Genomic DNA, 13,503 nt, shown 5'->3' with positions numbered 1-13,503 from the left:
TTGAGACTGCTTCCCTTCCCCCCCTTTCTTTGATTATTTCAGTTTAATATCCTATTATGAAAGGAAATGTTATAAAGGGCATATGAAAATGAGGGTAATTGCCATTTAGTATTCCCTGCATACAGGGCAATTTCTTCTAACTCCAGAAACACTAGAAACAGAGGTGATTATAGTAATGACAGCATACAACTAAGTGAGAGGAGCTGAAGTATTAGTCAAATGTTAAGAATGTGGCACCCACTCATTTCTAAACAACGCTGGTATTGAAAATGGCTCATTATTCCAGTGGAACTTAAAAATCCTTCTTTGGGTAAAAAGTTAATTGCAAAATAACTGTTAGATAAGCTAATTTGCAGTATATGTAGGATTGCAATAATGTGACTAATTCAGGTTTATCCTTAAAGAATCTAAAGCTTCTCTGTAACACTGTCACTGTGTGTCATGCTCCTTAAGTCTTCAAGGAGTCATAGATCTCACTAGGAAATACAACTTAATTTGGATTTGAGTTCTTGATGCCTTAGGAAGAGTATGTGTAACATATATACCACCAACAGCTCACTCAAAACCACAATCTGAAATGTATTTCAACCATGATCAATAACTTATTAATTAAAGCCTGACAGAAAAAGCAGGCAAGCACCCGAGTTGTGGCTGGGGGTTTGGGTGGTTTATTCAGATACTCTTTATGATACATATGGGCTAGATGAGGAGACAGCGAGGTGGATTGAGAGCTGGCTGTGTGAGAGAACTCAGAGGGTTATGATTAATGGAGCAGTGTCAAGTTGGAGGACTGTAACCAGTGGTGTCCCCCAGGGGTCAATACTTGGTGCAATCTTGTTCAATATATTCATCAATGACCTGGATGAGGGGACAGAGTGTATCCTCAGCAAGTTCGCTGATGATACCAAACTGGGAGGGGTGGCTGACACTCCAGAGGGCTGTGCTGCCATCCAGCGTGACCTGGACAGGCTGCAGAGCTGGGCAGAGAAGAACCTAATGAGGTTCAACAAAACCAAGTGCAAGGTCCTGCACCTGGGGAGGAAGAATGCTAGGCATTAGTTAGGGGTGGACCTGCTGGAAAGCAGTTCTGAGGAGAAGGATCTGGAGGTCCTGGTAGATAGTAAATTATCCATGAGCCGGCAATGTGCCCTTGTCACCAGGAAGGCCAATGGAATCCTGGGCTGCATAGGGAAGAGTGTGGCCAGTAGGTCGAGGGAGGTCATTCTCCCCCTCTACTCTGCACTGGTGAGGCCACAACTGGAATACTGTGTCCAGTTCTGGGCTCCTCAGTCCAAGAGAGACAGGGAACTACTGGATAGAGTCCAGCGTAGGGCAACTAAGATGACTGAGGGATTGGAGCATCTCCCTTATGAGGAAAGGCTGAGAGAGCTGGGACTCTTTAGCCTGGAGAAGAGAACGCTGAGGGGAGACCTTATTGTTGTGTACAAGTATCTAGAGTGTGGGTTGAAGGAGGGTGGAGCCAGGCTCTTTTCAGTGGTTCCCAGTGACAGGATGAGGGGCAATGGGCACAAGGAAGAACATAGGAAGTTCCGTTCAAATACACAGAAAAACTTCTTTACGGTTCGGTTCACAGAGCACTGGCACAGGCTGCCCAGGGAGGCTGTGGAGTCCCCTTCCCTGGAGATTTTCAAGACCTGCCTGGATGCAGTCCTGAGTAACGTGCTCTAGGCAATCCTGCTTTAGCAAGGGAGTTGGACTAGATCTCTAGAGGTCACTCCCAAATCTGAAAATTCTGTGATTCCGTGATATCCACACTACCTGAATCTGCTGCTTTTTCACTGATACGTCAAAATTAAAGCAATTTGCAAATATAAAAATTGAGTATTCAGCTATCTCTATGTATACACACACGTGTATATATAGGAAGCAACAGATCAAAGTTTGTACAGTTTTTGGTTACACGCTAAAACATCAAGGTCAAAATTCAGTTTTCACTCTAAAGACATTATAAAATGTCCCTACGAGAAAAAGTCTCACTGAAAATAAATGAGACTGCTTGCTCAAGTTAGCAACTCTGAGAGTATCTCCCAAAATTAAATTCTCCATAAACACAAAGGGAGTTCACCTACATGACAACTAACTAAAAAAAAAAAAAAAAAAAAAAAAAGATTAATACGTAACAAATCAGTTTCAGGTTTTGACACAGGAGTACTTGACAATTCAATGGATTTCTCCTAGATAAAAGAAATCTACATTCATAAAGATTAGTCACTATTTGCCAAAATCAACAAGAGGAAAATGAATACAGATAAATAAACAGCAGTAAATATCTGTCAAATAGCATGTTACAGTACTACTGATTTTAAAGCTGCTTTGGTTTCAAATATCAAAGCTTTCATTTTGCAATTAACTCACATGAAGTAGAAGCACAGCTGCAAGGAAAGACTGTCCCTGGCAATAGCCAATGTCTTCATCATAGACAGAGTATGCCTAGAAAAAATAAAAGTTAATATATATTTAAAATGCAGGCAGGTATTATCAAAATGTATTATAATTAATGAGCTATGCAGAACATGTAATACTATACAGCCTAAAATAATAAAGGGAGTAAAACTGTAACCATTTTTGCACAGGCTTTCAGGGCACTTAAGAAAACATCTACAGGTCATCCTCAATCTTCCACAGATGCCCTATTTGTAAATTTTTATTTTTATTTTTCAATCAGCATGAAAAGAGTTGGATGCAATTTCCTTCTTCCAAATCAAGGACAATTCTGCTGAGGTCAGTAATGAGATAATTTTAATGATACAACAAATATGATATAAAGACCAGGTTAGTTTGTGTTGTGGGGAGAGTGCTTGTTTGTTTTTGGAAAAACAAGTTCTGACATCATGAAAGTATAGGACCTGAGGTTGGTTGTTAGAAAACCACTGAGAACTACTCTAGCCTGAAAATTTAATCAGAAACAGTTTTTCCATGTCCTCTTTATGCTGAAGAATGAACAAGATTCATTTTCCTATGGTATGACTGACATACTACTTTTTTTTTCTTACTCTTAAAAAAACAAAACTAAAATAACCAACCTTTCCTTCCTTGAGAAAAAAAGACAGATACTGTTTTAAAGAGATGTCAGAGCATGTTAAGAACTTGAGGAAACTTGAGAAAGTATAAGCAGCACCAGGATTGACAACGGAGAGAGACACATCCGGAAAGAAGGAGGAAGGTACTAAGGTTACAGCAAGGGAAAATAAAAGCACAAGGTCAGAGCTACGGGGAGGAACAAGCCACATGAATCAGAAAACCCACTTTGCCCCGACACGATCTCCAAGACTGTTTACAGATGAGAACGTTTCGAACTGGAACATTGTGCTTGTCTTCTTTTTTTAAGTCTTGAATAAAATCAAGATTGCAAATTCACTGAATGGAAGCACAGAGAGACTGAATAAACAATGTCAGGTATGCTGGGGAACCAAACCCACGTGGGTCTATCGTACAGTATTTTGAAGGCGGCTAAACTGCCTCTTCAAAAGCTAAGAATTGTGACTCAAAAAGAGATGTGACTCCTTTCCAGCCAACAGCATTAACATAATTGCAAATAATTTCTGCCAGAAATGTTGAAATGGAGGCCAAAATATATTTAAAGTCTTTAAACCACCCTTCCTTTCTCATTCTGATGGGCAATAACTAAGAAATAAATATTTATAAGGAATTCTGCAATAATTCCATAAGAGATTTCTGTAAAGAATATAACCTGAGTATTCCTTTAAAGGTCACTTTTTATAACCAACTCATCCATACATTTCATAATACATTTGTAGCTTTGTGATTTGCCATTTGTCTATATTGCTTATCATTCTTTTGAAGTATTTTAGATGAGATTAGTTAGAATCTGAGTGAAAATAATCCCAATCCGTCGCTCAGTTTCAGTGGCCAAGCAAATACAAGAGACTAGTCACATAAATTATTGAAAAAAAAATAATTAATGAACCATTACAATCTGGTTACTAGTTTAAACCAGCTCTATCCACAAAAATAACTCCAGAAGTGTACAACAGCAGACAAAAAACTTTGAATTGGAAAAAAAGGATGATGTCTCAGAAAAAGTGAATTTAAAATTACTCCTAGCTACTAAGTACTGAATTAACAGAAATTACTGTCAACACTTAAATTAATATTGCATATGACTAATTAGAACCAACTCCTGGTTAATCATCATCATCATCGTGACTCTTTATCTATTTGTTCCCAAAATCTATCAGTTTATGGATGCCTAATACTTTATTTCTGTATCATTCTTAAAAGAGTTATGATTTCTGCTTTTAAAAGGCTAGTTTCACTTAGAAACAGATATGCAGAATTATAAATTATCAATCTGATTTGTGATTTCTTTATATTATATAAAACCACTTCTATTTTCCTATGAAAAACTCCAGGCTGAAAAATTAATAGCAAATTACCAGCCTGTGGGGGTTCCTTCTGTTGTGAGAAGCATTATTAGCACAATAGCTAATAATTTGCTGAAAACAGCAATAAATTCATTCAAACAAGTTTTAAAATAACTATTGAGAAATCAACACACTAGAGCAAATAAACTGCCTCCAAAACTGACATAGATTAAAAAGTAAAGAAAGTTACCAGAAATAAAAAGATATTCCTTTTGAGATTGTGAAAGAAGTTGAAATTATGGCAAAAGAGGGAAAATGGGGAGGGTGCAAAAAAAAAAAAAAAGCCTCACTCTGCATGTTAAATATAAAATATGAAGGAAGACCAAGAAATGTTCTCATAATCAACTTCCTAAACACATTAAAACTAGCAATAAATCCATTGCAAACACATCCAGATCAGGAAGGCAAAGCCTCTACTTGGAAAATATATGATCAAGGTAGAAAAGTTGTATTTAAACTATAGCAGAAAATGCGCATGAACTTCCCTTGTGTCTGTTTTATTACAGAGAATCACAGGGGTTGTTATCCTGCTGGAACCATTTCTAACAGGGGATGTGTTGAAGGATCTGTCTCCAACTGAGTATCAGAAGAGATAATAAATTAAAAGGAATAAAAATACTAAAAATTTATTAAGAACAGACGGTATTCACTGAAAATCTTGGGCGTAGGGGGGATATCACTAAACTGGTAAACCATTAATTGGCTGATTAAATCGGAAGAATAGATGACAAATTTGAAACATTTGTAAAAAGAGGTAATCCACAGAACTACAAATCAACAGGTACTGGATAATTTGGTCTAAAAAAAAAAAAAAGTATTTCAAATTAATTAGTGGACACATATACATAGCATATAAAAGAGAAAAACGTCTGAGGGTCTCAGTAAAAGGATGTCATTATTAACAAATCTTTGAAGCAACTAACAGTTATGAAAAAAAATACTAACTGCTTGACCTGTTTGCTTTTTGAAATTAATTTCCACTAGGTGCTTCTCCAAAATCTGATCTTCACAAGCAGCTGTTATCAGATACATAGATACTAAGTTCAGTTCTGCATGAGAATTAGATCAAACTGAGAAAGATTCTGCTGTTAAATCAAAGCATCATAATCCTGGCAACTAAAGATCTATTTTTCAACAAAGTCTCTAAAATCTACATGATTTCATTGTATTTGCCCAAAGCAAAGGGATTTTTGAAGCCTTATGCATATTACATTTCCAATTATACTTTTTTAGTTTTAAGTAACCTATGAGACGTGGTATTGCTGAAATATAATGTAATTAACCAAAAAAGTCTTAAAAATAAGGATGCTGCCTACAGATGCCACCAAAATATCGTATTACTAACCAAAGATCTAAGATGAATTATTTAAGATTTCTCTTTTTAAGGGACTGAGGAGTATTAACTTTGTCTTTCCACACGAAATATGAAAACAAAGCAAAATCCCAAATCCCCTATTGCCACTGCAGTCATTCTAACTTTGTAATTTCAAGAGAATGGGACTTTTCCCCCATGACAACCTGCGACAACGTTGCAGTTTTTAAGTTATTATTTTCTTAAGCTCTTGGGGAATATCCAATCACAATTCTCCAGTTAACTGAGATTTTAAATATTCTCTGTCTCATAAATGGGACTTAATTCTGTCTTGAGGCCTACTTTCATTCATTCGAACTAAATGAAGATCTCACCTACAGAATTAAAACACCTTTTTAGTAGTTATCTGTGTTCTAAAGAGAAGAACTACTGTGCAATTATTTGTACAACATCATTAGAAAGTGAATACTTTGGAAGCAAGAGTCTCCTCAAATAAAGTCAATGATAGAGAACCACCTGCATGTTGGCAAAGTGAATGAAGAATTCAGAGATGGACAGAACTTCTTCTCTAAAATAATTACTGGAGGAAAATCTCCCAAGATCAGGCTCTTCTGTAGATATAAAAATTTCAAGTAAGTAGCACTTGAAAGACAAATTGTCAGGTTGCTGATTTGAATTTAAAGCCTCAGATTTGGTGTTCTGCAACGACTGTATATGAGTCCCAAGAGCTTTTTAAAGGAGAAGGAGTAGGGAGTAAGTCTCAAATTCCATAATGAAATGTTTTCATCATTTTGCATCATCATACGCATGAAAATGACTGCTTATATTTGCTGAAGATTCAAATGTACTTAAAATAAGATGCAAAACACTAACTAGCAAATATCAGCTTACAATCACATTGCTAACTTGCCTTTACATAGTAACTCAATGACTTTAGAAACTAAACATAACAATTACATTGGAAACTAGAGGGCTCATGAATATTTCTCTAGTGTCAGCCTCATACAAAGGTCTTACATTTGCCAGAGCTTTCATTCCCCGACACACACTTCACAGCAGTGCAGAGGGAAAGATATCAGCAGAGGAGCAGAGGCTCTACAGATCTTCATCGCTCATCTGCAGTAACGGTATCTCTCGTCAGTAATAATGTTTCCTGGCACAGGAAACACTCACTGTTCTGAAAAAGCGACAGGCACACTGGCACAATGCTTGTTAACAGCTCTAAGAGATATCCAGCATCTGTGTCCCAGGAAAAAGGAAAATGTAACAGGAATTGAACGCAAGTTTTTGGGGGAAGAATTACAAGCCTGATCTGCTCTTGTGACTTACCTTTGTGTTGCTAGCGAAATGATAGAAATTATCTAGGGAATCTACTCAATGTTTGATACAGACACACATCTTTGCTAACGTCCATTTTAGTGGAGTTAAAAGACTTCCATAGTGTCTGAAAAAGACTGTCATAAGAAAACACCTATACTTTGACGCAGACTTCACACACAACAAAGTATATCATGGTTGATGAATAATTTTAGTAGTAGTAAAATTTAAAACTCCATCCCTAAATTTATTATAAGGCTAACAGTCTGAAAGGAATAATATTGCTATGACTGCAGCATTTAGGATGTATCACATTATACAAGGAATGTCTGTGTCAACTGAAAACTGTATTTTTAGAAATTAGTTACTCATTTATTGAGTATCAGGGAGAGGCACGTGTATGTTATACAATATGCCTCCTCCAGAGCTATAAGGGCTGAGAGAATGAAGAAATCTTCACATTTATTCAGGCAGGCCTCCGAACATACTAAAGACTTTACTCTCTTTCCAGCATTCAAGATTCACAATCCTGACCTTTTCACTAGTACCGTCTCAGCAGAAACCCCATATGCAAGAACAGTACTACTGCTTCCTTGCTGAGCACAGATGCACAGAGAAGGAAGCTTATTAATATGTAAATGGAAGAAGACAAGATAACATTAAAACTCCTTTGCATGAAACAAGACAACAATATTTACTAAAATTGCTCTTCAACCCAGGAGCAAAGAAAATAAACAACTAAAAATAGATGAAAAATAATTCTTAACTGATTCTGTTTATGCTCCTATGTTTATTCTAAAATTGGCAAATACACTCTTATAGGAAAGAAAGAGATCTGTTCTCTGACAGATAATTAAACTGAAGTGGACAAATACTGAAACTTCCCATTTGTAAATCTGAGGAGATACTAAGGATTGAAAATGTGGAAGAATACGTGCATGCTGAGAAGAGGTAATCATTTGAAAAAAGACACTGGAATGAAATGGAAATGAAAATGTAAAAAAAGGATGAAAGTCAGACAATCAGCTTACAGGACAGTACTAAGCAGCAGTTCTGCCATGCTGAAGGATAAGCCAAAGAGTAATCCATCATTCACAGTTTATCACAGTATAGAAGCTATCACAGAACAGCAACTCAAAGACATTTTCACATTTCAATTATACAGCAAAGAAAGCCAAAACCCCCCATATTGGAGCCCATTCAGTATTAGCTTTGCTTGGAAAACAGTTTATTATTCCCTTTACTAATGTGGGTACCAACAAACAGACAGACGTTGGAACGATAACTAAAACAGTGTTTTGTTTCACAGTAAACCAGCTATCACACTGATCCTGCATGTAAAACCTTCAGGCAACTATGACTGGGATTAGAAAAAAAAACTACAAGTGTGATCAACCAAGGAGATAAGTATTTAATAAATAAATAAATATGTCATGATACAAATGATTCATAGTCTTCCATAATGCCTTTGTTTACTGGAAAACACTAACACCAACTTTGAATCTCTGAGAAGTAATTCAACCATTTTCAGAAAAACAGGAAAACACTGTGTCTATTTTTCCAGTGTGTCCAGTAAGAACACGCACGTAGCTAACCTGATTGATTTCCCTGCAACATACTCCCTTTCTCCTACTAAAGTCACAGTGGTTGGTTGTCGAATAGGAGTTACTTTAATCGGAAAATTAGCGAAAACACATCTCACGTTAAATTCTGCACTGCATACACTCCAAACAGTTGAGAGGACTATTTCTGCCAAGTGCTTTGATTCCCTGGAGCATCGAGCTGTTAACTACATATGCACGCATGGAAGTAGGTCGAGAGTACTATTCTGTTATGCATTGTAACGCAGAGAATGAGCTCTTTAAATACAGCTAGAATTCGCATAGTATTTAAACAGAAAGAAACAAGAAACAGAACTATCTTCCCAAAGATGTTTGTTCTGTGCAAATCTAGCTTATGTGATGTCCTCAAGTGAAATCTCCAAGCTAGCATCTGGAACTCTTTTCATTCCTTATTACCATTGTCAGCCTTAAGGTTTATTTTTAGATACTTTGTCACATAAATGTTCTGCAACTGAAAAAAGTTTCCATCTTTCCTGACTTCCTACTGTTCCGAAGAAGAGATTAAGAGAGAGAACTAAAACTGACAGACCCGTTAAAATGAGGCAGTGAGCTTTTAATGGTTTTCCTTTTTATCTGACAGCTCAGATCATCTCTCGTTTCAGTGGGGCATGAAGAAAATGCTCTTCAGCTTGTTACCCTCCCACTTGAGGACAGACCTTTTCTACCCTTATTCAATAATCCCATACTTCAAATACCTTGCTTTCATGTTAGAAGAAGGGCATGAGTGCACAGCACCTCTGATAAAAGTTATTCTAGTAATATAAAACAGCCACAATGTTACTCTCAACATTGGTTTTTAATTTGTTGTTATGGAATGACAGGTTTAAAGGCAAATTAATTAGTTTTTGACAATATTTCTCTAAAACTCTCCACATCAATCATAAACTCAAGGTCCATTTAAACGCAGCCATAGACAGGTCATTTGTAGAACAGAGCACAGTCATTTAAGAAAACAGCTCAAGGATGAAGGAAAAGGAGCTGCCTAGAAACGTGCACAGCAGTTGCATCTAATCTCCATACTGGCAAGTAGGTAGAAACTGTCAAGAACAAAATCAGTAAATTTATGAATAATTCAATGTTGAAGATTGCATATGGCTGATCTTCCAGGAAGCAATGCTTCCCAAATCCTTCTTTGAACCAACGAGCGCATAAAAGAATGAGGTAGTCAACAGAGTCTACTAGGATTTTTAGAAAGTCTTCAACAAGATCCATTCCCAAAGGCTTTTTAGGGAACTAAGCTGCCACAGAAGGTCCTCTTATGCACTCAAATAATTGATTAAATGATAGAAAGCAAAAGGTAGGAATAAACAGTCAGTTCTCACCTACAGAATGAGGGTGAGGTCACTCACAGAACCTTACAGAAAGACATGCTAGGGCTGATGCTGTTGAAAATATTCACAAATCATCACACAAATCAGAACACATAAAAATAGCATAGTAACAAAGTCTGCTGATAAAACAAACCTGTTCAAAGCAGTAAATTAAAAGCTGACTGCAAAGATGCTGTGCAGAATGTGTTCATATCAAAAGAAAGTGGCAAAGTGGCAGAGGTCACTCAACTCTAGATAAATACAAAATGCTTCAAGCATTCCTCAACTTGATGTACACACTGACATGCCTCTGATCTAGATACTTCAAGAAATCCGAGGAATGAGAGGACCAACATCTGCAGCAACTTTCTCTGCAGGAGCAGTGGAGGCCTTGAGAGCACAGAAGGCTCACAGCTTTGGAAGACAAGTAGAATTCTTCATTTTTACTACACAAAACCTGGGAAGGTCCGAAATCTTTGCCTCTGTGAAGCTGCCTGCAAGGCAGATAATTCCTCTAAGTCACTTCTAGTTGAGACAGATTCATTCCTTTATCTTCTCTTTATTAAAAAAAATAGACTGAGATACTCATTCATGAAAAGAGTTTTTCTTCCCAAATCCTTTCATCATTCTCATGGAACTTCTACAGGTTCTTTCCAATGCAGAAGTAGTCACAGAACACAGTAAGCAGAAGCAGCTGCAGCAGCTGTAAAATACTGAGTTACTCAAGTCATCCTATTCCTACGCAAGATTCATCTATCTATACATCCTTTAACACTTTATTATTTACCATTCCATTTTTCTCTGTGTCATCAAGATATATTTATCAGAAATGATTCTTCTGTTTCTTTTAGGTGACTAACCAGAGTACATCGAATGAACAAGTGATGTTCACGACGCTTTGTTTGAAATACATTTATTCAGCACTGATGTTTAGTAACCTGCTAGCTAGCTAGTTTTTAATTCTTTAATGTGTACCTTGTTCATGTTCTAATTCTTCCAGCATTTATACTTTTTATTTTTCATTGCAGACTACACGATCTACAGGATTTCGATAAAATTACCTTCACCAATGAAACCTGTATTTTTAGTATTTTTTTTATTAGCTTGTCAAGAACTATTTTCAGTAAACTCATAGGCATTCATTATAATGTACTTCTCACATTTAATTCTTGATAAGCTGAATGCTATTCCATCATTTTTCACTTAACTGATATTTAACTGACAAGTCCGTAATTACCTGCATTGTCCTAGTTATTCTTTTCAAAGATTGTCACAGGAACTGTTTTCTTGTAGCCCTCTAGAGCCCTCCAAGATTAGTGAGAAATCAATATAATTGGTTCAAAGTTCTCTCTCCACCTTCATTTTTTACTTTTTTTTTTAATGTGAATTACTCATGACAATGAATTTCAATATATGTAACCTAAGCAGCTATATTTAACAGTTGTCCAAATTACTGTTTGAATAGGAGCCTGTACCACCATAGAATATATCCAGAGAACAGCAATATGTATCATTATACCCCAAAGGCAGGACACTCTTTTCTGTTTGTTATGACAACTCAGTAATTTCTGTCTATTAATCACCCGGAGGTGGAAACAGAGTAAAAAGGAAAGGAAGGGAAGTGGAAATGGCTATGTCTAAGGCAATCATTTATTCTACATGTAGGAAAAAACGTAGAATGAAAACTACCTGCCAGAAACACAATAAAATGTGCAACTGACAGCCAGAGAATTAACTATCTACCTGCAATATTCTAACTTCTGGATCTCTCCTGAGCAACAAAAGTCTGTCTGTACAGAAGTCTGTCTGAACAAATGTATTCATTTAGTACATCAACTTCCCCATGTGCAAATTAGAAAAACTTCGGTTTTTCTTTGATCAGAGGTGATCGGAGAGCTATGACTGAAAAGCTATACACACACATTGCTTGCAGAAAGGTCAGCTGACTTGTTCTCTAGATAATTATCTAAAAACGTTCTTGCTGAACCTCACAGCAGAGATTGCTCTGAAGGTTTTCTCTTCCTCTGCAAACCTCTCTACCAGCAGAGCAAAAAAGTTCTACTACACCACGTTTCTACTAAAGCGGACCTCTGATACCCAACTGCCCATTAGTAAAGCTAGCTTGAGCCACACTCTTCTGATATGCAAATTAGGAGATACAAAAGCAAGGTTATAAAAAGTACTTCAGGATGTTCAGTACTGCAGAAACACTATACTCTCCACATGCATTTTTAAAAAAAAGCTTTAACATCTTATTGATTAGCGACTTGGATCAGAACAGGGTTAGTAGGGCAAAATACAGTCATAGCAAAATATGGAACGCACTTAAAAATTCAGAGTAGTGACTGTACCTTACAGATTTTGTATAGAGATTCCTGACCGTCTCCTTCTGTATCTTTGAAATAATCATGTGCTGGAAATGTACGATGAATATCTCGTGTAATGACACTCTCTTGAGCAGAATCCTGTAAAAAAGAGATAAAAATCCCGAAGTATTAACCTGGTAACAGTGTAATTAAACATAACAGAACATAAAAGTCTATGTGCAGTCAACATGGACACATTAGATAACTGCTTTACTGACTCATCCCCTAAAAATGCTTTGGGAAGAAACTGTAAATCCTCTAGTCTCATATGCAGTAATAATTTGACAGTTTAACAAGAACAACGTAGCATGTTTTCTGTCCTTCAGGCTTACAGTTCAACTTTAAAACTCACAGGAAATGACTAGTTATTTAATTGTAGGTGCATTTTCACCACAGAACATATGCTTACTGTATTTCTCTGGCAGAAAAAAAAAAAAAAGAAAGAACAGAAAATTAGACTGTCTCTCTCTTGCAAACTCAGAGGTATTAAATTAAAATGTGTATCAATCTACCATAAACCCAGTGTTAATTACAAATTAGAACTATTTCTTAGAAATGTTCAAAGTTTACCATTAAGTGGTCTTTAAAAGAAGAAAAACAGAAGTTACAGAAAACGTTATACTTTCATATAAATCCCATACCTTTGGCTGCTACCATCTCCAATTCAATTACATTTTTACATTGACTAGCAACCAGGGATGAGTTCAGGTGCCAAAACATTGTTGTCAAATGGCATTTTAGAAGCCCAAAGAAAATATTCCCTGGTAAGCAGTTGCTGCTGCAGAATGATACAAGTCTGCTGTAAGTGCTGCATCATCTCTGTAAGCTCTATGTGGATGATCTGCATATCCAAAGACAGCTAAATGCCCACGTTTAAGCAACTGAGTTGTTCCCTAGACATACCTAGCTCTGTAGATAAGAAGCAATTGTTTATGACTCTGCATTTCTATGAAAAGATGGAAATCATTGCAATCAGACCTGAAAAACACCACTGTGTGTATGAGAAAGTGGTATCAAAATGTCAAAGCTGGAACTACAACAGTGAATCAATTACCCTCAGGTTCCAGTTACCCTCAGTATGAGATAGTACCTTTAGGTTGGTAGATATCAAACGGTGCTTTTCTCTATCAATCACCTTTGTAACCCTAAAGGAAAAACCAACTGAATCCT

The 13,503-nt window shown here is 36.6% G+C and overlaps 1 protein-coding gene across 1 annotated transcript in view; it reads right to left on the bottom strand.

The window, feature by feature from the left end:
- LOC309672787 (rab GTPase-activating protein 1-like) overlaps positions 1–12,342 on the bottom strand; it is a gene marked incomplete at its 5' end in the record, with an annotated part of 117,408 nt that extends 105,066 nt beyond the window's left edge. The window contains 2 exons of the mRNA XM_082484380.1: positions 2,377–2,451; positions 12,319–12,342. The remainder of the gene's footprint in view (positions 1–2,376; positions 2,452–12,318) is intronic.
- Between the last annotated feature and the right edge of the window lie 1,161 nt (positions 12,343–13,503).

This window comes from Vanellus vanellus (assembly GCF_965231255.1).
Source record: "Vanellus vanellus genome assembly, chromosome: 5".
Lineage (NCBI taxonomy): Eukaryota > Metazoa > Chordata > Aves > Charadriiformes > Charadriidae > Vanellus > Vanellus vanellus.
This window is presented reverse-complemented; position numbering and strand designations above follow the sequence as displayed.